Below are 26,634 nucleotides of genomic sequence, written 5' to 3'. Positions count from 1 at the left end.
CTAGTCTCTAGTGGAGGGGTAGGCAATTACATTCAGCCGCAGGCCGATTTTTGTCGGGGCGAATGGTCAGGGGGCTGGAACATAATTAAAATAATTTGCACACAGCAAACTGACCACAACTTAAGCCTAAAAAGAGACTATTTGAAAATAACAATAATTTCATACCTTGATTACATTGAGACACAATCTTTATTCGTGAGAATACTTAGGAAAAGATTTTGTAAAGTAAGAATTTTGGGGGAGGAATTCCTGGTGATTAGTAAAAAAAAGTGTGTGGTTCTTTACTTGCTAGTCCTCTATAATAAACTATTTATTGACATTATTTGTAGCCTGTAGTGTACTCTGATAAGAGCATACAGATATCTATAGATGTAATTACTGTCTTTTAAGCATTCATGGGTATGATAAATGGGTAGTCTATCCACGTTGCCACAGACTGGAAGTCAGTCAGTAACATTCTGATTTCCAGATAATACACATTCGAGTTCTGTTGATGACCCCAACAGTAGCCCTATGTAACATATTGGATCCCATTTAGGGTGACCAGTGGAAGTGATGTGCTGAAAGTTTCTCTGCAACGATTGGTTGTAAGAGTCAGGAAGACCACAAGACTGGATTTATAACCTCCCTGTAAGGGCCAATCGAAGCTGTGGTTGCTAGAGGACAACTATTTCAACCTTTTGTTTTTCTCAGGAGCACAGTTAGTCTACCAGAGGAATGTGCTTTTGTTTGTGTGATTTTTACTGTCTTTGTTGTGTGTTTGAAATTGTGTGTGTGCGTGTGCGTGAGCGTGTGTGTGTGCGTGTGCGTGTGGTGCTGGAAGTGTCTTTCTGCAAAGCATCCTACACTGTGAGAATGCGTTCTTCCTTGCTGAACTTGGCACTGCTCGTATATATTTAAAAAAAAAGTATATATTAGGATTCAGAGGCAACAATCTGGCTTTGAATAAAGTAAACTGCTCATTCTCAGCCCTTCCTCCTCCTCCTCCCAGTCCCCTCTGCAGTATATTGGGATGGATGGGGTGGAGGTTGGACTTAGAAAAGCCTGGAGTGTCAACTATTGTTGTTGCTCTGATAATCTGTTTACGGCTGCCCTGAGGATGGATGCTACTTGAAAACTGGCAACAGCTTGGAGCCAAAAGAACATCTTTGTATTTTCACCCTTAACTCTCTCTTACTATACTGTGTGTTTGTATGTGTGTGTATTTCCAGTAATCTTACGAGGCCTTACTGCTCAGTGATACCTGAGAGTGTCACCAGCATGTGACCTCTCTAGGGTGCGTTCCCAAAATGTAGTGTGGATGTGCGGAATGCTGCTTGTCCCTGACCTCTGTTGCCGTTGGAGATGCCTTTCATGCTTTAGGGTGCGCTGGCATCGAGACCCGCTTCTGCCGACCTTTTCAACTAGGCGGGAAGTTCCTCAGTAAGAGAACACCTGCTGCGGGGGTGGTTGTCCCTGTCACACACACACCTTCCCCAGGCCCTAAATGGATTGCCCAGGGGTCAGTGTTGATGTTGGAGTCTTTCTGTTGTTTTTGTTGTCATCTTTGAGCGATGTCTGCCTTTTTAAGGGCAAAGGGTTGAAAGGTTTCTGTAACCCCATCTAACCTCCACACCCATCCCTTGGCTTCAGCTGGGATGTACCGTGTGGGGATCTGATATCTCAGGCTATTTCTATACCTCGAGGACATGAAGCACAGATCTGCGGTGGTCTGGTCAGGCTACACATGCTGCAGATCAGAGGGTAGACACAGAGCAGAGGCCAGGCAGGGGGAGTAGAGAGTAGAGTACTATATTGCACAGATGTTCCTGTGCCCTGAACCCATCTTAAAGCAGCAGCAGTAGGGCAGCTTATGTTCAATGAATCCTAACCCAATGAAGATTACTCCCTCAGCCCTCAATTCTTGCCGACGCCTCGGTCGGTCTGTTAAAGTTAAATTTAAACTTGCCTTATTTTCGATGATCTGCAGACCAACGGGTGGCTCCCTAAACATTTGCTTATTCAGAATAGCCTGACGCTAGTACAGGTAGACCGCTCACCCTCGTGAAAAAGGGATCATGGGAGATTTCACCGTGAAGAAAAAGGGAAAAGGAAAATATTCCAAAACGCAGATGGTAATCATCTTCCTCTGAGGTCTACAGGTGCAGAATCTGACTGCGTCCCACATTGGGCCCTGGTCAAAAGTAGTGCACTATTGAGGAAATAGGATGCTATTTGGGACACAGTCTCAGACTTTTCCTTTCAACGGCTGAGTAAGGAGAAACCACCTGAATTCAGCCAGGGACTTAGTGTCTGGTGTTAAGTGTGGGCCACTGTCAGTCTGACAGCTTATGGGGGTTTCACATGTATTATTAACTAAGGCTTCCGTGCCTCCTCAGACGCTGTTTGATTCCTGGCTGAAATTAAGTCATCTAACTCCCACACTCTCTTGCAGGGGAAGGCGATGCATACACCAACCAACCATCCCTGTATTTATTTCCATACCTCATCTCTGTCTGTCTGCTTAGGCTGCCTTTGTGCCTCTGTGGTGGAAGGCAGTGCTTTGAAGACATGTAGTGTATGAGAAGCGGCATTGTTTGGGACAATCGTACACAAAAATGTCAGTGACCCGAAAGGACAGACAGTGAGTGGCTGGTGGAGATCGGAGATGGTGCTGAAAGGCCATTGCCTGGGGATGTTGTTTGATCATGAGTGCTGTTCTAGTGGGCAGGGGGAGGTAGGGAGGGAGGAGAGGAAGGAATAGGGGGAGGTAGGGAGGGAGGTGAGGAAGGAACAGGGGGAGGTAGAGAGGTAGGAAGGGAGGTGAGGAAGGAACAGGGGAAGGTAGGGAGGGAGGTGAGGAAGGAATAGGGGGAGGTAGGGAGGTAGGGAGGTTGGGAGGGAGGTGAGGAGAGGAGGGAACTGGGGGTGGTAGGGAGGTTTTTAGAGGGAGGTGAGGAGGGAACAGGGGGAGGGAGGGAGGTTTTTAGAGGGAGGTGAGTAGGGAACAGGAGGAGGCAGGGAGGTTTTCGAGGGAGGTGAGGGGGGAACAGGGGAAGGCTTGAAGGTGCTGGTCACTCCAGTCCAGATGGCTTGGCCGAAAATGGATCCAGCGTCCATACTACCCATGTTTCCCATTCCGCTCCCACGCGTACTCTTAAAACATGACCCATGTGACATGCCGATGTTTGACATGAAACTTCTCTGCATCCTCTCCAACTCACCCAGCTTACTTTCTCTACTGGGGTTGGGTGGGTGCCAGGCCTGGGTAACCGGAGCTGGAGGTATGGGAATACCCTCCCCTCGCTCGGTGGTATAGGCATATAGAATGGACATCCTGCTGGCCTGGCATCAGGTATCTGGGGTGTCCTGTGATGTTGCAGGGGGGTTCAAGGGGACATGCCGCGCGCTCCTCTCACCATACCCAGGGGACCGCCACAGAGAGGCCACGGCTGCTCTCTCATAACCCATTTGGCAGGCTGACAAAGGTGACTGATACAGCCTATTCTAGCCAGGCCTGGCCTGCTCTCCCTCCCTCCCTCCGTCTCACTCACTCACTCACTCACTCACTCACTCACTCTCCCTCAATTCCCCGGCCACATACAAAAACATATCGCCTCTCTTTGGTTGCGTCTCAAATGGTACCTTATTCCCTACATAGTGCACTACTTTAGACCAGAGTCCTATTGGCCCTGGTCAAAAGTAGTGCATTATATAGTGAATAGGGTACTATTTGAATTGCAGACTTTTACTGCCTGCCTCTCCCTTCCTCCATCCATCTCCCGCGGCGGCTGCCTAGCTATCATCACTGGCTGATGGAATTAGAAAGGTGAGCTAGAACACAGGCCTGGAGATGGATGCTTTCGTATATGTCTCTGTGTTAGGGGAATAAACGGTGTCGAGGAGAAAGACGTGGCGCAATAATGAGATGGTTGCTCTGTGTGTGTGTGTCTGTGCGTGTGCACACATAAATTCATGTAAATCTCTGCTGCAGACATTACAATGTGTTTTGTGGGTTACTGCAACCTCCAATGTCTTGTCAATGGGTGCTGGTGGTGGATAGTATTGTTCCTTTCTCTCTTTGGCTGTGACAGAAATCCACACACACACACACACACACACCCATTACTGGAGGCAGGTGACGGAGGAGCAGCCATTGTCCCCTGCAGTGCTTATTTACTTAGTGCGTGCCTGCTCTGGGGATAGGGCTTGCCCCGTTTCCGTGGGAATGAGAGTAGTTAGTTCCTCCTCTCCTTGCCTCAACACCATAAACACTTCAGGCAGATAACAGAGTAAACATTCCCAGAGCAGGCAGAGAGAGAGGCCCCATCATAGTCTACCTCTGTCCTGGGAGGTTGACCAGAGCAGGCAGAGAGAGAGGCCCCATCATAGTCTACCTCTGTCCTGGGAGGTTGACCAGAGCAGGCAGAGAGGCCCCATCATAGTCTACCTCTGTCCTGGGAGGTTGACCAGAGCAGGCAGAGAGAGAGGCCCCATCATAGTCTACCTCTGTCCTGGGAGGTTGACCAGAGCAGGCAGAGAGGCCCCATCATAGTCTACCTCTGTCCTGGGAGGTTGACCAGAGCAGGCAGAGAGGCCCCATCATAGTCTACCTCTGTCCTGGGAGGTTGACCAGAGCAGGCAGAGAGAGAGGCCCCATCATAGTCTACCTATGTCCTGGGAGGTTGACCAGAGCAGGCAGAGAGAGAGGCCCCATCATAGTCTACCTCTGTCCTGGGAGGTTGACCAGAGCAGGCAGAGAGAGAGGCCCCATCATAGTCTACCTCTGTCCTGGGAGGTTGACCAGAGCAGGCAGAGAGAGAGGCCCCATCATAGTCTACCTTTGTCCTGGGAGGTTGACCAGAGCAGGCAGAGAGAGAGGCCCCATCATAGTCTACCAGAGGATCCCATCAGCTTTCGATAGGCTAGGTCTACTATATTTATTTCTCAACTTTCCTAATATTAAGCACATTGTTTCGCATTACATCAGGAGTATAGCTTACCTAATGAAAATGAACCACGGGCAAAGCGACAGGTGTATGTCAATGGCCCATTCTAAATCAAAGTTAGTATTAAGTAAAGACAAGATTCAATTGAGAATAGCCTGATGAGTAAGAATAGTATCACTTGTGAATGAGGCCCAGTGTGTGCAGTCTAACTTCTTGAAACTCCCCATCCCGGAGAAACATTACTTTTTTTGCAAATTTTTCGTTAACGATTTCTGAAAATCGCAAATAAAATGAAAATAATTCTGCTCATTTCTTAACAACACTGTCATCTCAGATTTTCAAAATATGCTTTTGCCCATAGGACTAGATGTTTTGATGAGCATAGCATTTTGTAGCATAAAAACAAAAAAGATGACCAAATAAATAAAACATTTCCTTTGAAGAGCTTCTGATGTTTTCAACCTCAGTTAGGTCAAAGGACCACTGGAACACGGTTAGGAGAGCACATAGCCTATAGGTCTAGGACCCCTGGAACACGGTTAGAGAAAACTTTAGCCGGTTTAATAGGTCTAGGACCCATGGAACACGGTTTTAGAGGTGTTTTTTCACATAGCTTCATTGATAGGTCTAGGACCCCTGGAACACGGTTAGAGAGCACAGAGCCTATAGGTCTAGGACCCCTGGAACACGGTTAGAGAGCACAGAGCCTATAGGTCTAGGAACCCTGGAACACGGTTAGAGATCACAGAGCCATATAGGACAATGGAACCCAGGAACACGGTTGTCAGCAAAGATGCCATCTCATCTTGGTTTTGGACCCCTGGAACACGGTTAGATTTCTGGACACAGTGTTTTCTTTGCAGTAGCAATTATATGAAACATGTGTTTCATAATGAAACACGTGCTTCTACACCTGCATTGCTTGCTGTTTGGGGTTTAGGCTGGGTTTCTGTACAGCACTTTGAGATATCAGCTGATGTAAGCTATATAAATAAATGAGATATCAGTCTAGGATGTTAAGCACAGAGCCTATAGGTCTAGGACCCTGGAACACGGTTAGAAGCACTATATAAATAAATGTGATTTTATTCTTTTTAGCTCAGTCAATGCACAATCGTGTGTGAAAACCGAGCTTTGACTGGACACTTTTCAAAACAGAATCCCAGCTGTTTCGGGCTGCTATATTTATTGTTAAAATTAAGCAAATGAATCTGCTTTACTGGTATATTTTAATGTTACTGTTTGGGGTTTAGGCTGGGCTTCCTCCTTTGAGATTCAGCTATTCTATATAAATAAATGGGTATGGATGACATTCGCTATATAAATAAATGTGATTTTATTCTTTTTAGCAGGGTATGGATGACATTTGCTACTTTTCAGAGTGCAGCTGTATGGATGACATTCACTATTCAAATGAATCTGCTTTACTGGTATATTTTAATGTATGGATGACATTTGCTATTTGAGTGCAGGGTATGGATGACATTCGCTATTCGAATGCAGGGTATGGATGACATTCGCTATTCGAGTGCAGGGTATGGATCACATTCACTATTCGAGTGCGGTGTATGGATGACATTCGCTATTCGAGTGCAGGGTATGGATGACATTCACTATTTGAGTGCAGGGTATGGATGACATTCACTATTCGAGTGCGGGGTATGGATGACATTCACTATTCGAGTGCGGGGTATGGATGACATTCGCTATTCGAGTGCAGGGTATGGATGACATTCACTATTCGAGTGCAGGGTATGGATGACATTCACTATTCGAGTGCGGGGTATGGATGACATTCACTATTCGAGTGCGGGGTATGGATGACATTCGCTATTCGAGTGCAGGGTATGGATGACATTCTCTATTCGAGTGCGGGGTATGGATGACATTCGCTATTCGAGTGCGGGGTATGGATGACATTCGCTATTCGAGTGCGGGGTATGGATGACATTCACTATTCGAGTGCAGGGTATGGATGACATTCGCTATTCGAGTGCAGGGTATGGATGACATTCACTATTCGAGTGCGGGGTATGGATGACATTCACTATTCGAGTGCAGGGTATGGATGACATTCGCTATTCGAGTGCGGGGTATGGATGACATTCACTATTCGAGTGCGGGGTATGGATGACATTCACTATTCGAGTGCGGGGTATGGATGACATTCGCTATTCAAGTGCGGGGTATGCATGACATTCGCTATTCGAGTGCGGGGTATGGATGACATTCGCTATTCGAGTGCGGGGTATGGATGACATTCGCTATTCGAGTGCAGGGTATGGATGACATTCACTATTCGAGTGCAGGGTATGGATGACATTCGCTATTCGAGTGCGGGGTATGGATGACATTCGCTATTCGAGTGCAGGGTATGGATGACATTCGCTATTCTTTGTGGGCGATTCTAAATAAAATTCCACTCATATATTAGTAGGCTAAATCTGAAGACCAGATTCAATTGTCAATAGTCTGATGGGTGAGAATATTATCAAGTGCTTGTCAAATTGTGAATGAGAGACTGATGAAGTGTGAGCAGCCTGCGCAAGAAACAGAACAGAGCTCATGCCTTTCATGCTACTTTTTTCAAATCATCATTAGAGTCGCATCATGCAGCCAAGGAATGTATTAAACATCAAAACATTTAGCCTAACGTTTGTATCATAACAAAAGTAGTTGCATAAGTAACTCTAAATTGATCCTATACAAGGACCAGTTTCAAATGATTACTTTGTTAGCTCAACAAAGAATATTCCCTTGGAAATAGTTTGGGAGAAATATATTTTCTATTTTATTCAGCTATGTTCAATTGTATTCTTCTTACTATAAAATAATGCCACAGAAATTATAAGCAAATTTTGTCTGCAAAATGAACTAGTTTAGCCCACAGCTATATGGTATAGCCAGATCAAGGCCTAACAGGATGACTCAGAATATGCTATTCTGTTCTTCTGAAATACATTTTTTCATGTCATAATGTTTCTGTAGGCCTGCCTACAATAAATAATGGCTGTATTGTGATGGTGTAGGCTATATTAAATTGATTTATCAGACATTTTAAAATGTAGCTGTTCCAAAGGTCTGCATCAGTGGCTTGTAGGCTCTGCGTGGAAGGCTGAAGATACTAAATGTGTTTTGTTAATTAATGGTCAATTACTGTGAGACCAGCAGTTATTTCCATGTCAGTTACCAGCTGACAAAATGTCATGACCACCACAGCTCTATGCAGAGGCAGCCTATTATAGGATTAGCAAGGCATTGAAAGATTGACTTGATGTGTGTTATTTGTCCTAAGGAGCACATTAGCGTTGCCATTGGCCACAGCGATCGATTCAGAGCTTAAGTAGAAGCTAATTTCACCCCTGTTCTGCTCTTCCCTCTGGATGCACTCTGCATGACTAGCCTACTACTTTGTCTAACACCGGATCTGTTAACTGTATGGCCCCTTCAACAGAACTGCAGCTTTTTTGACAGTTATGTATCGGTTCTATAGAACCCGCCTTACCTCTTTACCCCCCCCCCCCCCTTCCTGCAGCTGGTGACCTTTGAGAAGGGCCCTGGGTGAGAGGTCAAAGTCCTCATATGGCTCCCTTCAACCAGAAACATGAGGACAAATGCTTAACCTTCTCCCCTCCGGCACCAACAACCACATAGTACCGGTCAAAACATACAGCATGGTCCTGTTTAGACCAGATCAGAAGTACAGAATTTTGGATAATCTATACCATGCACTTGTTGCCTCTATCTGTGATGATGGCTCCCGAAGGAAGACAGTGAGTAGTGGGGCGAGGACGGACCATCCATCCATCCTCCATCATCAGGCCATCTGTCTCCTGGCTGCTGTCTTCTGGGATGAACACTTTCCTCTGACAGCTCTTTAGCAAGGCTCTATGAGCCTGGCCTGGCACTCCAGATTAGCACAGATCCATGTAGGTGGGTACAGCATCACATAAGAGAGGGGGCTCTCTTCTCATTTCTCTCACTGTATAAGTAAGTAGTGTTTGGAATGAGAACAATAACATAATATAATCTATACCATTTAGCAGATGCTTTTATCCAAAGTGACTTAGTCATGCATGCACACATTTTATGTATGGTTGGTCCCAGGAATCTAACCCACTATCCTGGAGTTCAAGCACCATGCTCTACCAACTGAGCTACAAAGAACCACAATAACAAGAACAACATTCCTAGCTTGGGCTATTACTCAGTCCCAGTCACGAGCCTGAAAGGGTTTTGGAACGTCCGTCTCTGGCAACAACAGTCAAACTGTCCTGACTGACTCAGTCAATCCTATAGCCTGTTGGTTTGGTAACGTTGGTATTTGGCCTCCCGTTATGTTGGAAACTGGTTGTTTTTTTGTCATTGCAGATGGACAGAGAGATAGTTGAGACGTGTTGATTGGGTCCAGTGGTTAATTAGAATGCTGTTGGAAACCTCCCTCCCCTTCAGGGCCAGACAAAGAAGCCTGTTACTGGTGGCAGAGGTCCAGAGAGAGGGAGGAAGAGAGAAAGAGTTTTGGAGAGAAAGAAAGGAAGTGGGAGAGAAGGAGGGTGAGTGAGTGTGAGAGAGAGAGTGTGAAAGAGAGTGTGAGAGAGAGAGTGTGAGAGAGAGAGTGTGAGAGAGTGTGAGAGAGAGAGTGAGAGAGAGAGAGAATTATTGAAGATTTATGATAAAAACATCCTAAAGATTGATTTGAGAGAGAGAGAAAACAAGGCAGAGTAACCTGATGGGTCAGTGTGTCCCCAGGCCCCCTCTTCCCTCCCAGCCAGCCACCTCTGTCTGCACAAACATATGCTAATGATTGGCAAGAGTTCAGCTTCAGTCAGCCAGGAAAAACTCCCTCAGGGAAATAAACATACAGATCCCCTGCATAGACGATGGTTCCTATAGTTCTAACAATAGAGGCATCCAGATTCAGGGCCAGCTGTCATATGTCATTAAGTGAGATGGCACAGCATCGTTATTCATCTGCCCATCTTCTCTTGATATTGGCACGGTCCGTTCCCAGATGACCCTGATGGAACAATGGACCGATGCGCCAGTCGCACATTCCTCATGGGCTCTATTGAGTTGCCTAATGAAGCCAAACTTGCATGCTTTGCTCCATAATGGCTGCCGTGGATGGTTCATGGTTCAGCTAATGTCGCCACCACCTCCTCAGTTCAGCCCCCAACCCTCCATATTTAATTGGAATCTGTTATGTGCTGTGAAGTGGAGCATGGTGGGTGCCGTTAGTAGTGGTGCTGTCTGTGTGCCAGCCTGCTGAAGTGGAGGGATAGACAGAACAGGTGCCAGGGAGAGATGGAGGTGGAGGTGGCCCCAGGTTGGGTTGGTAGAGAGACTGTGGGAGATGTCGGCCCATTTTTTTCTACCAATGAATCATGGTTTTGTTCCGTATTCCCCAAAGTAGCTTGATTACTTTAATGTCTCCCAACTGCAATGTTATTGTCTGCACCCAGGCTCAGTCTGTACCCCTTTACTGAGTGGAAGAAAATGTCTATTTGAAGAATGATGCTCCCATTTTATCTGTGCTGAAACAACATCCTTGTGTTGACAAATCACAGCATATATTTTCGTAGCTGCACCTTTGGCTGTCACCGTCACTACAGTCTGAGCCTGTATTTATTTCTCTGGCTGGTGCTGCTCTGGGTTGCCATGGGTTACCAACTGACGTCCTGAGAGGATAGGCAGGCCCTCGGTCCTTTTGACACATTGGCGGGTCAGGTGACGGACAAAAGCTGATTTTCCCTCAAAATGTGGACGTGTAGATGAGATTGCACGCAATATACCCAGCTAAGGTTCTCAAAGTTAAGCAAACAAAGCCTGTTGACACAGACCTCCTTTAGTTTCCCAGATTCTTTCCCATCATACTTCAATACAGTTAAGAGATGCTTTAATCCAATAAGACTCCCTCTTCATCCCAGCGAGCCTGTCCCCTCCCTGTCCCTGGGCATCTGGTGCCCAGGGGGGATTGTTCCTGTCTGTGAGCTGTGTGGGTGTGTGTGCGCACTCCTCCACCACTGACGGGCCTGCAGGGAGTGTTTGGGTCACCAAGCAGCCAGCGAACATTCTAGAACTCAGTGTTCTAGAGCTCATTCCTCGGTCTGAACTCCAAGCATTCAAACTCCCCCATCACCTCTCCCTCTGTCACTCCTTTCTTCTTCTCTCTATCAAGTCTCCCTTTCTTTGTCACGCCTTTTCTCTCTCTATCATCTCTCGTCTGCAGCCCCTCACATGCCACATCTCTGAAAGGTCATTGGGAGCTTATTGAGGCTGGTGGTCTCTGGGCCTGGAGTAGGAGGATAGGACACATTTGAATGCCCCTTCGTACATCGTATTAGTGTCATTAACCGTCCAGCCAGGAGTCACAGGAGACTGAAGAAGAGGGATCTCTCTTCTGTCTCTCTCTTTCCTCCATGTTCTCACGTCACTCCTGTTAAAGCCTAACAGACTGATAATGGCCTTCCTAGCACTAATGAAGGGCATAGGATACACAGAGTCCTGGCTGGTCTACGCTGTCTACTCTATAATGACAATGACGCATCTCTGTCTAGAGACATTAAAGAGAGACTTTAATGTCATGTGTGCTCATGTATTCATTTCCCATTCTTTAAATGGGAAATATTGAGCTACTGTGTGTCTCTGTTGTGTCTCTGTGTGTGTCTCTGTGTGTGTCTCTGTTGTGCCTCTGTGTGTGTCTCTGTTGTGCCTCTGTGTGTGTCTCTGTGTGTCTCTGTGTGTCTCTGTGTGTGTCTATGTGTGTGTCTCTATGTGACTCTCTGTGTGTGTCTCTGTGTGTGTGTCTCTGTGTGTGTGTCTCTATGTGTGTCTCTATGTGTGTCTCTGTGTGTGTCTCCACGTGTCTCTGTGTGTGTCTCCACGTGTCTCTATGTGACTCTCTGTGTGTGTCTCTATGTCTCTGTGTGTCTCTCTCTGTGTGTCTCTGTGTCTCTATGTGTGTGTCTCTGTGTGTCTATGATGTGTGTCTCTCTGTGTGTGTCTCTATGTCTCTCTGTGTGTCTCTATGTCTCTCTGTGTGTGTCTCTATGTCTCTCTGTGTGTGTCTCTGTGTGTCTATGTATGTGTATGTTTTTGTTTCTCGTCTGTCACATTTTGTTGTGGACAGTTATTCCCAGACTGTTTTACTCTACCAATGTCCCAGGCACGCTTCACAATAAATCCAAAGTAGAACCACTAGCCAAATGTATTTAGGGTTATTTACACTACTCCTCAAAAGTAGTCAGGAGAACTCCAGAGAAAAGACAGACCAATTTAGAAGGAAAGCTTTCAAAGAAAAGCTATAGTCCACCCACCATATTGTGGTGTGGAAATGACCTTAATCACAGTGTGGCTATATGTCCGTGGTCAGAACAAGGCACTGGACACCCGTGAGAATGTGTACAGTACCATGGGTACTCGCTCATACAAACACACACATGGACCAGGGCTCCCCAAGCTGCAGTCTGAAATTATAGCTGGGCCTTCGGTGCAATCACAAGCATACAGGCTGCAGGCTCAGAGCCCAGAGCCACACAGCATTGCAGCTCTCTCTCTCTGTGGCTAACATGGCCCCTGTCTTCTCTCGCCAGGACACACCAGTAAAGCTAATTAGCAATGCTACTTCTTCTATTCTCGATTCCACAGCCCCTTTGCCTAGAGTATGTATTGAGAGGCACTGTACTTGTTGTGAGTGCGCTCACCCCAAGTGTTTTGGAAGGTAACGGATGGAGGGTGTTTAAGGACGGGGTAACCTGCCAATGTGTGTGTGGAGCACATCACAGGGGTTTGTCCCAAAGTCAACTTGGGTGTACTGTGTTCAGGTTTACCTCCTTAGCTGAGAGGGGAGGTGTGGAGATGGAGGGTACTGCAGATGATGCCTCTTCTTTCTTCTGCCCTACAGTACAACGACAGACATCTTCAGGGATAAGCCCAAGAGATGGGATGTAGACAGCCGTGTATTCTAATGTTTCATACATTATTATAGGTGTGTATAGTATGGAGTGTGAGTGCATTGTGTAATTTGTGTGCTTGTATGGAACATATGGAATGTGTGTGTGTGTGTCGGTACCTGAGTGTGGGTATCTACCTGTGTGTATTAGTGACATCTAGAAGTGGGTGAAGGAGTATGCGTGTTGTAGGGCAGGCTAAGCATGCTGTGTTAGCGGCAGCACTGCAGTACAGAGACAGCTTGTTGTAGATCTGAAGAGGGTCACCTAGCTACAGCACCAGTATAGACTAGCTAGCTCCCATTCTCTCCCTGAGAGGAGAAGCTGCTGTTCCACAGCCTGGGAGGATCCTCCAGAGCAGGGCTTTACCATCAGGATACCTGGCTGGCTGCACACCGACCTGGATAGACCTACCCTCATCTCCCATGGCTTTACCATCAGGATACCTGGCTGGCTGCACACCGACCTGGATAGCCCTACCCTCACCTCCCATGGCTTTACCATCAGGATACCTGGCTGGCTGCACACCGACCTGGATAGCCCTACCCTCATCTCCCATGGCTTTACCATCAGGATACCTGGCTGGCTGCACACCGACCTGGATAGCCCTACCCTCACCTCCCATGGCTTTACCATCAGGATACCTGGCTGGCTGCACACCGACCTGGATAGCCCTACTCTCACCTCCCATGGCTTTACCATCAGGATACCTGGCTGGCTGCACACCGACCTGGATAGCCCTACCCTCACCTCCCATGGCTTTACCATCAGGATACCTGGCTGGCTGCACACCGACCTGGATAGCCCTACCCTCACCTCCCATGGCTTTACCATCAGGATACCTGGCTGGCTGCACACCGACCTGGATAGCCCTACCCTCACCTCCCATGGCTTTACCATCAGGATACCTGGCTGGCTGCACACCGACCTGGATAGCCCTACTCTCACCTCCCATGGCTTTACCATCAGGATACCTGGCTGGCTGCACACCGACCTGGATAGCCCTACCCTCACCTCCCATGGCTTTACCATCAGGATACCTGGCTGGCTGCACACCGACCTGGATAGCCCTACCCTCACCTCCCATGGCTTTACCATCAGGATACCTGGCTGGCTGCACACCGACCTGGATAGCCCTACCCTCACCTCCCATGGCAGGACACGGTGAGTCTCATGGGTTGGATTTGATATGGCTTATATTGTGACGTTTGATTTCATTCGATATATGGATTTTTGCTTGTTTATCTTCTCTTGCTCTTTACCTTGGAATATGTGTTTCATTACGAAGCAGAGAAGTAAAATGCAATTGGGAAAACAACTAGGTAGTACATGCAGATCAATCATTTTGTAGTTTTCTTCTTGATCAAGCATATCATCATTTATGATGAAATTGACTTACGAAATGTCTTTGTAGAATGATGGTCTTGTCTGAATGGACAGAGATCACTCACTCATCTCATATCTGGATGGCAAATACACTTTTGTATTGCACGTTTGTTCCATCAAAGTGCTGTGTTTGGGAATGTCTATCTAATGGACAGGCATCCAATGGTTGACTTTCTGGCTGCAATGATATCTTCTGTAGTTGAAATGAGCAGGACAGCCTTGATGATGCAACAATCTTCTGCCTTGTCTCCGAGAGCGTCTGTGGTTCTCTGACAGGAGGTTGCTGTGCTGTGAACGAACACATCTCTCTCATGCCTTTTTCAACTCCGTGAGATCAAACCCTGTTTCTGGCCGTTTTCTGTGTGTGTGTGTGTGTCCCGCCTCAGCCTGGCTCTCTGATAGCGGCAGGATGATGCGATATGACAGGCTATGACAGCGTAATCCTCGTTTGATACAGGGGAGGTAGTTTTTGGTCGTTGCTGCCGGATTGTCGTCAACATAGTTGTTTTTTTGAATGGTGTTTCTCACTCCGAGGAGGATAGCTCAGCGTGTTGTAACTGATACCAGTCGTCTATGCTAGAGCTTAGAGCGCAAATAGCCCTACAGTCATGTTTCGTGAATGTGGTCACAGCTTTATTTTTAACTCAGAACTGCATAGTGCTCATTCTTCAGGTTCAATTCAGAAACAATATTTTCTTCTGATAAAATAATCCAGACCTGTCATGCAAGTCTATAGAGAGAATGGGAAAGTTGAACAGCGTTTACGTTTGTAGTCTCATACATGAGTCATGTATGATCTGTGTGACGTGCTCCTTCTCTTTACTCAGTCGAATGTCTGGAGGTTTCTGTTGGATGGTTGTGGTAGGAGGATGCCAATGAAAAAGGATTGTAACCCCCTCCAACCAGCGGTAGCTAGTCTCCTCACTCTGTTACAGCACACTGGAATAAGATCCCCCGGTCCTCTATTGCTGTGTGTTTTTATGCTTTAGAACAGGTACTATAAACCTGCTAGCAGTGTGCAGGCAGCAGCCTCTCAGTAATGTGAGAGATGTAAGGACTTTGCAGCCATATGGGGCTTGGTATTTAACTGAAGTGTTCCCTAATCTCCACAACATGGGAGGAATTTGTAGGCCTTGTTTGTTCGATAGAAGATGGCAGCCTGTGCTTCTGCGTGGCACCAAGTGGGTCTTGTTTGGCACACAGTGTTTGCTGCAGATCAGTCGGACGCTGACTGGAAGAATTTGGAGGGGGGAGGACGACTGGAATAGTTTGGAGGAAGATGGCGCTGCAGTGAATAGCAGACGTTTTATGGGCTATTTTGTGTGTTTTTCAAGCTGATGTGAACTTTTTAATAAATAATTTCCTATGACTAAAAACAGCTTCTAGACATCAGAACAGCGATCCGTAATCTCAATTTGGCCGAAGGTTTTTACTTCAACGAGTCGGCAACTACCGACGTTCTGTTTACTCCGGACCAGGCTATAATCCCCGGGGTTAGAAGGAGGAAGCGGCGGCAAAAGCGAGGCAGGCGAGCCGGCATCCTGACGTGACTACGTCGGCGAGCAAATAGACTGCCATTGCCTTCTGTTCTACTGGCAAACTTGATCAGCTCTGTTCAAGACTATCCTATCAACGGGACCGGAAAAACGAATAGAACTAAAATAATATCCTTGATTTATCAGAGTCGTGGCTAAACGAGGAAATGGATATACACTGCTCAAAAAAATAAAGGGAACACTTAAACAACACAATGTAACTCCAAGTCAATCACACTTCTGTGAAATCAAACTGTCCACTAAGGAAGCAACACTGATTGACAATACATTTCACATGCTGTTGTGCAAATGGAATAGACAACAGGTGGAAATTATAGGCAATTAGCGAGACACCCCCAATTAAGGAGTGGTTGTACAGACCACTTCTCAGTTCCTATGCTTCCTGGCTGATGTTTTGGTCACTTTTGAATGCTGGCGGTGCTTTCACTCTAGTGGTAGCATGAGACGGAGTCTACAACCCACACAAGTGGCTCAGGTAGTGCAGCTCTTCCAGGATGGCACATCAATGCGAGCTGTGGCAAGAAGGTTTGCTGTGTCTGTCAGCGAAGTGTCCAGAGCATGGAGGCGCTACCAGGAGACAGGCCGGTACATCAGGAGACGTGGAGGAGGCCGTGGGAGGGCAACAACCCAGCAGCAGGACCGCTACCTCTGCCTTTGTGCAAGGAGGAGCAGGAGGAGCACTGCCAGAGCCCTGCAAAATGACCTCCAGCAGGCCACAAATGTGCATGTGTCTGCTCAAACGGTCAGAAACAGACTCCATGAGGGTGGTATGAGGGCCCGACGTCCACAGGTGGGGGTTGTGCTTACAGCCCAACACCGTGCAGGACGTTTGGCATTTGCCAGAGAACACCAAGATTGGCAAATTCGCCACTGGCGCCCTGTGCTCTTCACAGATGAAAGCACGTTCACACTGAGCACGTGACAGACGTGACAGAGTCTGGAGACGCCGTGGAGAACGTTCTGCTGCCTGCAGCATCCTCCAGCATGACCGGTTTGAGGGTGGGTCAGTCATGGTGTGGGGTGGCATTTCTTTGGGGGGCCACACAGCCCTCCATGTGCTCGCCAGAGGTAGCCTGACTGCCAATAGGTACCGAGATGAGATCCTCAGACCCCTTGTGAGACCATATGCTGGTGCGGTTGGCCTTGGGTTCCTCCTAATGCAAGACAATGCTAGACCTCATGTGGCTGGAGTGTGTCAGTAGTTCCTGCAAGAGGAAGTCATTGATGCTATGGACTGGCCCGCCCGTTCCGCAGACCTGATCTGAAGGAGATCTCACAGGAGACCATCCGCCACCTCATCAGGAGCATGCCCAGGCATTGTAGTGAGGTCATACAGGCAAGTGGAGGCCACACACAGAACTGAGCCTCATGTTGACTTGTTTTAAGAACATTACATCAAAGTTGGATCAGCCTGTAGTGTGGTTTTCCACTTTAATTTTGAGTGTGACTCCAAATCCAGACGTCCATGGGTTGATAAATTTGATTTCCATTGATAATTTTTGTGTGATTTTGTTGTCAGCGCATTCAACTATGTAAAGAAAAAAGTATTTAATAAGAATATTTCATTCATTCAGATCTAGGATGTGTTATTTTAGTGTTCCCTTTTTTTGAGCAGTGTATATACAGTACCTTCAGAAAGCATTCACACTTCTTGACTTTTTCTACATTTTGTTGTCTTACAAGAAAGTGGGATTAAAATGGATTTAATTGTAATTTTTTGTCAACGATCTACACAAAATATTCTAAAGTCAAAGTGGAAGAACAATTTTAACTCAAAAAAATGAATTAAAAACATAACCCTAATATATCTTGATTAGATAATTATAAAAACCCCGGAGTCAATACATGTTAGAATCACCTTTGGCAGCGATTACAGGTGTGAGTCTCTTGCCAAGTGCTCAGTTTGGTCGGACAGCCAGCTCTAGGCAGAGTCTGGTTAGTTCCATTTTTGTGCTCTTGGAAACTTCCAATACTCTAGAAATAGTTTTATACCCTTCCCCAGATATAGGCCTCATCACAATTCTATATCAGGGATCAACAGACAGTTCCTTGGACTTCATGCTAGTAGTTTCTACTCTGACATTCACTGTCAACTGTGAGACCTTCAGGTGCGTTTCTTTCTAAATCATGTCGAAACAATTTAATTTGCAGACTCCAATGAAGTTGTAGTGACATCTCAAGGATAATCAAATATAATTGATTGCACTTGAGTGTCACGACTTCCACTGAAGTTGGTCCCTCTACTTGTTCGGGCGGCGTTCGGCTGTCGACATCACCGGTTTTCTCGCCGCCACCGATCCACTTTTCAGTTTCCATTTGTTTTGTCTTCTTTGTACACACCTGGTTTCCATTCAAATAATTATGTTCCTTATTTAACCCTCTAGTTCCCCCATGGTTTTGTGCGTGTTTGTTCGTTGTAAGTCGGTCTGTATTTGTGAGCTTGATTATTTTCCTTCTTGGAATATTTGTTGTTTTGAGTAAAGTTACGTGAATTACTCATCTCTGTGTCCTGCGCCTTACCTGCTACACCTAGACGCCTTACACTGAGCTCAATTTGAAGTGTCATAGCAGGAGTGTGAATACGTGGATACCTGCTCGTCGAACATCTCATGCCAAAATCATGGGCATTAATATGGAGTTGGTCCCCCCTTTGCTGCTACAACAGCCTCCACTCTTCTGGGAAGGCTTTCCACTTGATGTTGGAACATTGCTTCCATTCAGCCACAACAGCATTATTGAGGTCGGGCACTGATGTTGGGCGATTAGGCTCACAGTTGGCATTCCAATTCATCCCAACGTCCAGTTGGCGTTCCAATTCATTCCAATTCATCCAAAATTCATCCCATCGTTTGGGTTGAGGGTTGAGGGTTGACTGACCATTTCTGTATGTACCTCACCTTGAGCAGCATACAATGACATTCTAGACGAGCATTGACATGCTGAAACAGGAAAGGGCCTTCCCCAAACTGTTGCCACAAAGTTGGAAGCACAGAATCGTCTAGAATGTCATTGTATGCTGTGGTGTTAAGATTTCCCTTCACTAGAACTAAAGGGCCTAGCCCAAACCATGAAAAACAGCCCCAGACCATTATTCCTCATCCACCAAACTTTACAGTTGTCACTATGCATTCGGGCAGGTAGCGTTCTCCTGGCATCCGTCAAACCCAGATACGTCCGTCGGACTGCCAGATGGTGAAGCGTGATTCATCACTTCGGAGAACACATTTCCTCTGCTTCTGAGTCCAATGGCGGCAAGCTTTACACCACTCCAGCCGACGCTTGGCATTGCGCATGGTGATCTTAGGCTGCTCGGCCATGGAAACCCATTTCATGAAGCTCCTGACGAACAATTCTTGTGCTGACGTTGCTTCCAGAGGCAGTTTGGAATTCGGTAGTGAATGTAGCAAACAAGGACAGACGATTTTTACACGCTACACGCCTCAGCACTCGGCGGTCCCGTTTTTGAGCTTGTGTGGCCTACCACTTTGCGGCTGAGCCATTGTTGCGCCTGGACATTTCCACTTCACAATTACATCCCTAGTGAGGCAGAAATTTGACGAACTGACTTGTTGGAAAGGTGGCATCCTATGACGCTGCCACTTTGAAAGTCACTGAGCTCTTCAGTACAGGCCATTCTCTACTCCCAATGTCTATGGAGATTGCATGGATATGTACTCAATTTGCACACCTGTCAGCAACGGGTATTACTGAAATAGCCGAATCAACTAATTTGAAGGGGTGTTCACATACCTTTGGTCATGTAGTGTATGGAAAGGAGATATTTCTGTATTTCATTTTCAATACATTTGCAAACATTTTTTCACTTTGTCATTATCGGGTATTGTGAAATATTCTTGAATATTCTTGAAGTATTTGCTATGCTAGACCTAAGGGTTAATAATGTTTTATCAATATAAACACAGCAAAAAAGCAACATTCCTTTTTCAGCACCCTGTCTTTCAAGGATAATTCATAAATATCCAAATAATTTCACAGAACTTCATTGTAAAGGGTTTAAACACTGTTTCCCATGCTCAATGAACCATAAACAATTAATGAAAATGCAACAGGGGAACGGTCGTTAAGACACTAACAGCTTACAGACCATAGGCATATAAGGTCACAGTTATGAAAACTTAGGACACTAAAGAGGTCTTTCAACTGTCTCTGAAAAACACCAAAAGAAAGATGCACAGGGTCCCTGCTCATCTGCGTGAACGTGCCTTAGGCATGCTGCAAGGAGGCATGAGGACTGCCAGGGCAATAAATTGCAATGTCCGTGCTGTGAGACGCCTAAGACGGCGCTACAGGACGGACAGCTGATCGTCCTCACAGTGGCAGACCACGTGTAACAACACCTGCACAGGATCGGTACATCCGAACATCACACCTGCGGGACAGGTACAGAATGGCAACAACAATTACCTTAGTTACACTAGGAACACACAATCCCTCCATCAGTGCTCAGGCTCTCCACAATAGGCTGAGAGAGGCTGGGATGAGGGCTTGTAGGCCTGTTGTAAGGCTGGTCCTCACCAGACATCACCCGCAACAACGTCGACTATGGGCACAAACCCACCGTCGCTGGACTAGACAGGTCTGGCAAAAAGTGCTCTTCACTGACGAGTTGCGGTTTTGTCTCACCAGGGGTGAGTCGGATTCACGTTTATCATCGAAGGAATGAGCGTTACACGAGACCTGTACTCTGGAGCGGGATTGATTTGGAGTTGGAGGGTTTTTCATTGTCTGGGGGCGGTATGTCACAGCATCATCGGACTGAGCTTGTTGTCATTGCAGGCAATCTCAACGCTGTGCGTTACAGGGAAGACATCCTCCTCCCTCATGTGTACCCTTCCTGCAGGCTCATCCTGACATGACCCTCCAGCATGACAATGCCACCAGCCATACTGCTTGTTCTGTACGTGATTTCCTGCAAGACAGGAATGTCAGTGTTCTGCCATGTTCAGCGAAGAGCCCAGATTTCAATCCCATTGAGCACGTCTGGGAGCTGTTGGATTGGAGGGTGAGGGCTAGAAATGTCCGGGAACTTGCAGGGGCCTTGGTGGAAGAGTGGGGTAACACCTCACAGCAATAACTGCAGCTGGTGGCCACACAAAATACTGACTGTTACGTTTAATTTGACCCCCCCCCCTTTGTTCAGGGACACATTATTCCATTTTTGTTAGTCACATGTATATGGAACTTGTTCAGTTTATGTCTCAGTTGTTGAATCTTATGTTCATACAAATATTTACACATTTTAAGTTTGCTGAAAATAAACTCAGTTTTTGCTGAGTTTATCAATCTTGGTTTATATTGTTACATGGCATAGCTAGGTCTAAATAGTAAATGCGGGGTCATTGACCCATTATCTTTTTTCTCCAGGATGGCGTAGGGGTTGGGAGTCTTGGGATTTGGCTGCAATCATGCTACATTATTCTTGGATCATAGGCGACTCTAGGACATTCTCCATTTTAGTACATTCCAGTGGCTTTGAAGACCACTTGCATAATAACCATCCATTTTCTTCTCGTTTTAAATGCAACTGTCATGGTCTCTAAAATAGATATATTTTCATCAGTTGGAGATATTGCCTGGCTCGTTCCTGAGGCTAGTGGAGTAATGGTCTCTGTCCCTTGGACTCCACTCCTGTTTTTGTCTCCTAAATTGAGCCCTTCACTGAGGCCCCAGTAGGTTAGACAACAATAGGCTTTATATGAAATATTCCCCATGACTTGCTGGGCCATTCCACTCCCAAGGAGTCGATCTGTCAAGAGTAGTTTAGTGGTAAGATAAAAATCTGCAACGATCGAGAGAAAAAACAACAACACTAACCCCAATGATTCCAGGAAATACAAAAACAAGATTGAGTGTTCTCCTGGTATTTGCTAGTGCTCATTTTGTTATTTGGATTGTGTCTGGCCGGCATGGCTGTCATCCCAGCTAACCAGTTGCTGGCACGCAATGTTGATGCTCTTGTCCTTCTTTGTTCCAGTCAGACTTTCAGCTTAATGAAATATAGAGAGTATAACTGAAACATGTAACTGAAACAACTGATGGCTCTATGATAGCATTTCTATGTCAGAGGGGTATGGCTTGATTAGCACTAGGTCTGTGCAGTCAGTCAATGTGGGTGTGTGGGTGGTTGGTGGTGTTTAGGTGATTGGGACTGGGTCTGGTGGGTGGTTGGTTGCTGGTGTTCATGTGATTGGGACTGGGCCTAGTGGGTGGGTGGTGGGGGGTTTCTGGTGTTCAGGTGATTGGGACTGGGTCTGGTGGGTGGTTGCTGGGGGGTTGCTGGTGTTCAGGTGATTGGGACTGGGCCTGGTTGGTGGTGTTCAGGTGTTTGGGACTGGGTCTGGTGGGTGGGTGATGGGGGTTTTCTGGTGTTCAGGTGATTGGGACTTAGTCTGGTGGGTGGTTGGTGGGGGGTTGCTGGTGTTCAGGTGATTGGGACTAGGCCTGGTGGGTGGTTGGTGGTGTTCAGGTGTTTGGGACTGGGTCTGGTGGCTGGTTGGTGGTGTTCAGGTGTTTGGGACTGGGTCTGGTGGGTGGTTGGTGGTGTTCATGTGTTTGGGACTGGGTCTGGTGGGTGGTTGGTGGTGTTCAGGTGATTGGGACTAGTCCTGGTTGGTGGTGTTCAGGTGTTTGGGACTGGGTCTGGTGGGTGGGTGGTGGGGGGCGACCTAAACTGGAACATGCTTAACACCCCAGCCATCCTACAATCTAACCTTGATGCCCTCAATCTCACACAAATTATCAATGAACCTATCAGGTATCTCCCCAAAGCCTTAAACAAGGGGCACCCTCATAGATATCATCATAACCAACTTGCCCTCTAAATACACCTCTGCTGTCTTCAACCAAGATCTCAGCGATCACTGCCTCATTGCCTGCATCCGTAATGGGTCAGCGGTCAAACGAACTCCACTCATCACTGTAAAACGCTCTCTGAAACACTTCAGCGAGCAGGCCTTTCTAATCGACCTGGCCGGGGTATCCTGGAAGGATATTGATCTCATCCCGTCAGTAGAGAATGCCTGGATATTTTTTTTAAATGCCTTCCTAACCATCTTAAATAAACATGCCCCATTCAAGAAATTTAGAACCAGGAACAGATATAGCCCTTGGTTCTCCCCAGACCTGACTGCCCTTAACCAACACAAAAACATCCTATGGCGTTCTGCATTAGCATCAAACAGCCCCCGTAATATGCAGCTGTTCAGGGAAGCTAGAAACCATTATACACAGGCAGTTAGAAAAGCCAAGGCTAGCTTTTTCAAGCAGAAATTTGCTTCCTGCAACACTAACTCAAAAAAGTTCTGGGACACTGTAAAGTCCATGGAGAATAAGAACACCTCCTCCCAGCTGCCCACTGCACTGAAGATAGGAAACACTGTCACCACTGATAAATCCACCATAATTGAGACTTTCAATAAGCATTTTTCTACAGCTGGCCATGCTTTCCACCTGGCTCCTCCTACCCCGGTCAACAGCACTGCACCCCCCACAGCAACTCGCCCAAGCCTTCCCCATTTCTCCTTCTCCCAAATCCGTTCAGCTGATGTTCTGAAAGAGCTGCAAAATCTGGTCCCCTACAAATCAGCCAGGCTAGACAATCTGGACCCTTTCTTTCTAAAATTATCTGCCCGAAATTGTTGCCACCCCTATTACTAACCTGTTCAACCTCTCTTTTGTGTCGTCTGAGATTCCCAAAGATTGGAAAGCAGCTGCCGTCATTCTCCTCTTCAAAGGGGGGGGCACTCTTGACCCAAACTGCTACAGACCTATATCTATCCTACCATGCCTTTCTAAGGTCTTCGAAAGCCAAGTCAACAAACAGATTACCAACCATTTCGAATTTCACCATAACTTCTCTGCTATGCAATCAGGTTTCAGAACTGGTCATGGGTGCACCTCAGCCACGCTCAAGGTCTTAAACGATATCTTAACCGCCATCGATAAGAAACATTACTGTGCAGCCGTATTCATTGATCTGGGCAAGGCTTTCGACTCTGTCAATCACCACATCCTCATTGACAGATTTGACAGCCTTGGTTTCTCAAATGATTGCCTCGCCTGGTTCACCAACTACTTCTCTGATAGAGTTCAGTGTGTCAAATCGGAAGGTCTGCTGTCCGGACCTCTGGCAGTCTCTATGGGGGTGCCACAGGGTTCAATTCTTGGACCGACTCTCTTCTCTGTATATATCAATGAGGTCGCTCTTGCTGCTGGTGAGTCTCTGATCCACCTCTACGCAGATGACACCATTCTGTATACTTCTGGCCCTTCTTTGGACACTGTGTTAACAACCCTCCAGGCAAGCTTCAATGCCATACAACTCTCCTTCCGTGGCCTCCAATTGCTCTTAAATACAAGTAAAACTAAATGCATGCTCTTCAACCAATAGCTACCTGCACCTACCCGCCTGTCCAACATCACTACTCTGGACGGCTCTGACTTAGAATACGTGGACAACTACAAATACTTAGGTGTCTGGTTAGACTGTAAACTCTCCTTCCAGACCCATATCAAACATCTCCAATCCAAAGTTAAATCTATAATTGGCTTCCTATTTCGCAACAAAGCATTCTTCACTCATGCTGCCAAACATACCCTTGTAAAACTGACCATCCTACCAATCCTCGACTTTGGCGACGTCATTTACAAAATAGCCTCCAATACCCTACTCAACAAATTGGATGCAGTCTATCACAGTGCAATCAGTTTTGTCACCAAAGCCCCATATACTACCCACCATTGCGACCTGTACGCTCTCGTTGGCTGGCCCTCGCTTCATACTCGCCGCCAAACCCACTGGCTCCATGTCATCTACAAGACCCTGCTAGGTAAAGTCCCCCCTTATCTCAGCTCGCTGGTCACCATAGCATCTCCCATCTGTAGCACACGCTCCAGCAGGTATATCTCTCTAGTCACCCCCAAAACTAATTCTTTCTTTGGCCGCCTCTCCTTCCAGTTCTCTGCTGCCAATGACTGGAACGAACTACAAAAATCTCTGAAACTGGAAACACTTATCTCCCTCACTAGCTTTAAGCACCAACTGTCAGAGCAGCTCACAGATTACTGCACCTGTACATAGCCCACCTATAATTTAGCCCAAACAACTACCTCTTTCCCTACTGTATTTTTTTATTTTTATTTTTGCTCCTTTGCACCCCATTATTTTTATTTCTACTTTGCACATTCTTACATTTCAAATCTACCATTCCAGTGTTTTACTTGCTATATTGTATTTACTTCCCCACCATGGCCTTTTTTTGCCTTTACCTCCCTTATCTCACCTCATTTGCTCACATCGTATATAGACTTGTTTATACTGTATTATTGACTGTATGTTTGTTTTACTCCATGTGTAACTCTGTGTCGTTGTATGTGTCGAATTGCTTTGCTTTATCTTGGCCAGGTCGCAATTGTAAATGAGAACTTGTTCTCAACTTGCCTACCTGGTTAAATAAAGTTGAAATAAAAATAAATAAAATAAAAATTTAAGAACAAATTCTTATTTACAATGACGGCCTAGGAACAGTGGGTTAACTTCCTTGTTCAGGGGCAGAATGATAGATTTTTACCTTGACAGCTCGGGGACTCGAACTCGCAACCTTTCGGTTACTGGCCCAACGCTCGAACCACTAGGCTACCTGCCGTCCCAGTGTCTAGGGAATAGGGTGCCATTTCAGTCACATGCGTGGTCAACCATGATTACAGAGCAGGGGCAGTCACTGGGCCTCCATAATCATATCAGATGGTGTGCCAGTGCAGCCGGGGATTGGCAAGATGGCCGCCACATGGCACTTCTGAGGAACGGTCGGTTGTTCTGCCTCTCCAAAGAGGTGTTTAGAGGACTCAACTACATATGCTCCTTATGGCTGATGAGGGAGTTTGGGGGGATATCCTATTTCTCCTCTGTCTACAAGCACCCAGTGAATAACCCTAACCCAGTGAATAACCTTAACCCCAAATCAAATCAAATGTATTTGTCACATACACATGGTTAGCAGATGTTAATACGAGTGTAGCGAAATGCTTGTGCTTCTAGTTCCGACAATGCAGTAATAACCAACGAGTAATCTAACCTAACAATTCCAAAACTACTACCTTATACACACAAGTGTAAATGGATAAGAATATGTACATAAAGATATATGAATAAGTGATGGTACAGTATATACATATATGATGAGTAATGTAGGGTATGTAAACAAAGTGGCATAGTTAAAGTGGCTAGTAATACATGTATTACATAAAGATGCAGTAGATGATAGAGTACAGTATATACATATACATATGAGATGAATAATGTAGGGTATGTAAACATTACATGAAGTAGCATTGTTTAAAGTGGCTAGTGATATATTTTACATCAATTTCCATCAATTCCCATTATTAAAGTGGCTGGAGTTGAGTCAGTGTGTTGGCAGCAACCACTCAATGTTAGTGGTGGCTGTTTAACAGTCTGATGGCCTTGAGATAGAAGCTGTTTTTCAGTCTCTCGGTCAAAGCTTTGATGCACCTGTACTGAGCTCGCCTTCTGGATGATAGCAGGGTGAACAGGCAGTGGCTCGGGTGGTTGTTGTCCTTGATGATCTTTATGGCCTTCCTGTGACATCGGGTGGTGTAGGTGTCCTGGAGGGCAGGTAGTTTGCCCCCGGTGATGCGTTGTGCAGACCTCACTACCCTCTGGAGAGCCTTACGGTTGTGGGCGGAGCAGTTGCCATACCAGGCGGTGATATAGCCCTACAGGATGCTCTCGATTGTGCATCTGTAGAAGTTTGTGAGTGTTTTTGGTGACAAGCA

The 26,634-nt window shown here is 46.3% G+C and overlaps 1 protein-coding gene across 12 annotated transcripts in view; it reads left to right on the top strand.

The window, feature by feature from the left end:
• LOC135513920 (splicing regulator ARVCF-like) overlaps positions 1 to 26,634 on the top strand; it is a 411,972-nt gene that overhangs the window by 191,040 nt on the left and 194,298 nt on the right. The window lies entirely within an intron of this gene.

This window comes from Oncorhynchus masou, chromosome 25 (genome assembly GCF_036934945.1).
Source record: "Oncorhynchus masou masou isolate Uvic2021 chromosome 25, UVic_Omas_1.1, whole genome shotgun sequence".
Lineage (NCBI taxonomy): Eukaryota > Metazoa > Chordata > Actinopteri > Salmoniformes > Salmonidae > Oncorhynchus > Oncorhynchus masou.
The sequence above is the reverse complement of the archived record's forward strand: the minus strand, read 5'-3'. Positions and strand labels throughout refer to the sequence as shown.